We start from the raw sequence: 5,131 nt of genomic DNA, 5'->3' as shown, positions 1-5,131 counted from the left end.
ATTTTTTTCTAAACATGCTATGAATTATACTCAGTGTACTTTTCATATCAGGCATTGCATTTTTCAAACATGTTCATGTTTTCCTCTACATAAAAACATAAAATACAGTTACAATAAGTATTTTAATATTCTTATTTACTAATTTTATCATTTGTGTTACTTCTGAGCCTGTTTATATTGACTGACTTTTCTCTTCATTGTGAGTCGTGTTTTCCTTCTTTGTTCCATGTCTGGTAATTTTTTATTAGATGCCATATATTGCGATTTTACTTTGAGGGGGTGCAAGATCTCTTTTTTATTTCTTATATATTATTGACTTATGTTCAGGGTCACAATGAAGCTTCTTATAAACAATTTTCACTTTAGAGATTTGCTTTCAAGCTTTATAAGGCAATCCAGGACAGAGTACCTTAAACTTACAGTAAAATTTAACCAACTACTAATGCATTCTAACAATACCATGGGGATGATAAGCTTTTTCCACTCTGGCTGTGGTAACATGGTTTATTCTCAGCCCCATTTGAACCCCAGGCATTGTACAACCTGCTCTTTTTTGATGTTCTGTCCCCAGCCTCACGAGGATTCCTCACATTGGTGTTAGGACCAAAACTCAGTGCAAGATTAAGGGCAACGCTCTGTAGATAACCAGAATCTTTTCTCTGTTAATTAAAATGCATCAAATTCATTTTTATTTTGAGAACCTTTTAAAATTCTTGAATTAACTGTTGCTACTTAAGCTTAGGTAAAGAGTCCTGAACATTGATTGACAATTTAAATGGACCCTTCAGTTAAGAACAAAACATCAAAGAAAAATCACATTTATTTAAATCATAGTTTGGCCTATAAAATATTTAGAATTTCGCTACAAACTTTTTGATTCACAAACAAGTTATCTTTGTAACTTGCATGCATACACACAGTTTTTTAAATGTTTTAAAATCTAGAAAAGGTCCCCTCTGAAGGAGAACACTTTCAGCCAGAAAAAATGGCTGTGAGCAGAAATCTTCACAAGCACAAATGCCCAAAGTGGTCACTGTAACATTTCCTTCCACCTTTTGGGTGTGTAGGAAGCTCAGAATCAATATTTCTGCTTGGGGGAAGATATATATTTTTAGGACTTTTATTGATAATTTGAGTTATTTTATGACAAGTTTTCCTGCAGCAGTTCCTCTGGAAAAACACATGGATATTCTTTTCTTTTTGAAACACATAAAGCCTACTTTCTTACTTGTAGTTATTGTCCCTCTCACTTTGAGATTTCAACTGAGATTACATTTGCCTCTACAATAGATTTAGAGTTCTGTTGGAGACCCAAAGTCAATCCTAAGCCACAGTGAACGTGCTCTTTATATGATCCCCTCCCTTTTCCCTTAATATTTTCATTGTAATATAAAGTTTTCTCCTTTATCAAGTTTCATCTCAGTTTATTTCCTTTTGTTGTATCTATGTCTCTAATAATTTTTGCCTCTTTTATTGAGATATAATTGGCATACATCGCTGTTTAAGTTTACAGTGTACAGCATAACGGTTTGCCTTACATATATTGTGAAATGACCACAATAAATTTAGTTAACACCCACTTTCTCATAAAAAGAAACAGAAAAAAGAAAGAAAGAAAGAAAGAAAGAAAAAGTGTTTTTCCTTGTGATGAGAACTATTGGAGGATCCACTCTTTTAGTGTGCAGTCTCTAATTTAAATTGTTGGTCAAAATCTATATGTTTATCTAAAGCATTAAAGGCCAACATGACAAAGTATACAACAGCAAATCCTATACTAATAGCTGATATTTATTGAGTGCTTTAATTTTGTCAGCCACAGTTCTAAACACTTTGCCAATATTAGCTACTTTTATGCTTGCTTAAACCTGTGAGGTTGTTAACATTATCAATCAATGTATAGATGGTACAAGAAATGCACAGGGAGGTAAAATAAATTGCTGATGATCACAATGCATGTAGTAAATGGATGAGGAAGGTTCTGACACAGTTGTCCAGTCCTAGAGCCTTTCCTCTGAAACACTGCACTACTGATGCTACACTGCACATACAGGCGGTGCCAAAAAAATGTATACAACTTTTAAGGAAAGAAAAAACTGTATTAAAATTGTAACTATATATATCAATCACAAAATATGAATACAAGTTACATTTGACTTCTGCAATTATAAGAGGTGCTCAAAGTGGTTAGCATCAGTGTCCAGACACTTGCGATTATGGCAAACTACTGCTTGAGCATAGATAACATCTCTTAAAATGTGTATACAATCTTTCTGGCACCCTCAGTATATGCCAGTTGGAAATTAATTTGAAAAGGTGATTTTTACCTTTTAATGGCATTGGTCCCACAACTTGATTCTCTTCTTCAGTTTGGTCTTCCTGATAATGGAAAGGGATCAGGTAACTTTTCCAAATAACCTTATGTGAGAAAAATAGTAACATGATTGATATGGACAGGAGCTGAATGCAGTTGTATTTTCTGTAGGACTATTTACTTTGGGGAATTTACTGTTCACCTTATATTACCAACATGTTTTGACATGCTTGTTGTAAAGGCAACAATATTGAGCCAAAAGAAGATAGTGTGGCATATTTCCTATATTGTTTATACTCTTCTTAGTTCATGTTGGATATGCCAGATCTGGATTGTGGTGCCACAATCACTGTCGTGTTAATTGAAGTCTTTTCAGCACTGTTTCTGAGATATAGAACCACATACCTGTGGCAGAAACAGGAAAGTTTCAAATGCATTCTTTTAGCTGTGTAAGTAACTAACTGCTTTTCTCATTACTTTTAAGATTCTCTCTTTGTCTTTAACCTTTGGCAGGTTAATTATGATGTGTCTAGGGGTGTTTTATCACAGTGCTTTTATTTTGGAGCGTATATATACAGTATTTTTTTATTTAGATTCTCTTTATCTCAGACATTTTTGTAGTTTTCAGTGTTCAGCTTTTGAACTACTTTTGTCAAAATTACTCTTAAGCATGCTATTGTTTATTATGCTACTATGAATATAATTTTTCATTTAATTTCATATTCAGATGGTTTGTTCTCAATATGTAGAAATACATTATTTTTGTATATTGACCTTGTACCCAGATACCTTGTTATACTCAGTTATGAGAGATCCTAAATTGTTTTGTTGATTCCTTAGAATTTTATTTCTACACATAAGGTCATGGCATCTGTAATACAGTTTTACTTCTTCATTTTCATTTCATATATATTTTATTTAATTGTAAGTCTTTACTGCACTAATTATAGCCTCCAGTACAATGTTGAATAGACGTGGTAAGAGCAGATATGCTGTTTTTATTCCTAATATTAATTGAAAAAGCAGTCTTTCACCACTAAATATGTTCAGTATAGGTTTTTATTGATCCCATTTTTAGACCGCTTTCATGTCTAAAAAATGACTACCATGCTGTCACATTTAATTTAAAGTTTACTTGAGTATACAATTCTAGTTTAGAAATGATTTTTCTCATTTGAAAAGTAATGCTACATTGTGTTAATTCCAGTGTTGCTGTTAAAATTTGAGAACAATGTGATTTCCCTCCTCTCTCATCATTTAGATTTTGCTTTGTTTCTAGGGGTCTGAAATTTCACATGATATGCCTTGGAGTGAGTTTATTTTCATCCTTGGAATGTACCATGTGGAGGGCTGTTCAAGGTTAGAAAATAAAATCCTTCACTTCCGAGATATTTTCTTGACTTCATTGATGATTGATATCATTCTAGTTTTGATGATTTATGTCAATCAAGTTTTCTTATCTTTTTTCCTTCTATTTTCTATCTCTATTATTTGGACTACTTATTTGTCACAGATCTTCTGAACTTTGTCATCCAAACCTTTTTATAGATTTTCATTTCTGCCATAACATTTCTTTCTAACTCCATAAAGTTTATTCTGTTTATTCCTCTTTTACATGTAGCATTCTGTTCTGGTTTTACGGGTGTATCATCTCATGTTTCTAAGGACATTTAAGATTTGTGTCCTTGCTAAATTTTCATTTTTCTGCATAGCCTGTTTCTTCTAAGTTGCTTCCTATGTTTACATGCAACTCCATCTTTCATGTTGTAGGCTGTCCACAGATGTCTGGTAATCTCTGGTTCCATTTATATTTATGATGGTACTCGATAACACATCTCTAAACCACTCTCTGCTTCATGATGAGCTGCTGTGGTCTCTGTCTGGCACTCACTGCCCACCACCGTCCGGAGCTCCTCTACTGTTCAAAAGGCCTATTGATCTTGGTCACAGGGACACTCTTCAAATGCGATTTGGGCTGAGGCCCTCCTGGGAAACCTGGGAATCAAGATCCTTGTGAGTTCTGGCTCTAGAATGAGGGAGGGGTGTCACAGGCCCCATATCATCAAAGGTATGAAAAGGTTTCTGGGAGACTTAGTCTGGTACTAGTTTTGGGGAGTCAGTTCTTGCATCACTCTCCAAGACCCCCCTCAAAGAACATGGGCTGGTGACTATGTGGATAGTCAAACACTGAGTTCTGAAACGTCTGTTCCTCCTGCCGTCTCTCAGCAGGTGTCTCTGAATCAGGACCTGTAAGTTCAGGAGGATGGGAAGGCAAGGTCAGGCCCTCATCTCGCTGAAGATGTTATTGAAATCTGGTACAAGGTCATCGAAACTGAAGTTATGGAAACACATTCCTCCACCTGGGCTGAAGCCAAAGCCAAAGCCAAATTCCCTTGAAAGCTGGGAACCCCCTAAACCTCGAGTTCCCACGGCCCCACGTGGCTCCTTCTTCTGCATCATCCTCAACTTCATCTCGAGTCATCCCTCCAAACAAGGGATCTCTGTGACTCTGAAGTCCAGAAAAGGTGAAAAGACCCCGAAAGAGACCCAAGAGGCTCATTCCTGCATCCGCATCCGAGTGGAACCTCCATTCACACCTGGGGGTAGTCAGTGCTACGCTGTCAGGAATTGAGAAAACACTGTGCTTTGGTTTTCATTTCTTCTTCATCCTCAGAGAATTTTTAAATTAGGATATTTTTCCTAATAAAGATTATGTTGATAACTTGGTGGGTAGGCTTCAACATACTAGTTTTGACTGCACAAAGGTTAGGTCCATAATGTCAGCTAAGCCTCTTCAGGGCAGAAATAAGAGATAATCAC

General features: G+C 35.7%; 1 pseudogene; it reads right to left on the bottom strand.

The window, feature by feature from the left end:
- Nucleotides 1–4,122: 4,122 nt before the first annotated feature.
- LOC109378600 (HCLS1-associated protein X-1 pseudogene) lies at nt 4,123–4,871 on the bottom strand (annotated as a pseudogene).
- Nucleotides 4,872–5,131: the final 260 nt, after the last annotated feature.

Source organism: Hipposideros armiger, unplaced genomic scaffold (genome assembly GCF_001890085.2).
Source record: "Hipposideros armiger isolate ML-2016 unplaced genomic scaffold, ASM189008v1 scaffold_2214, whole genome shotgun sequence".
Classification (NCBI taxonomy): domain Eukaryota; kingdom Metazoa; phylum Chordata; class Mammalia; order Chiroptera; family Hipposideridae; genus Hipposideros; species Hipposideros armiger.
This window is presented reverse-complemented; position numbering and strand designations above follow the sequence as displayed.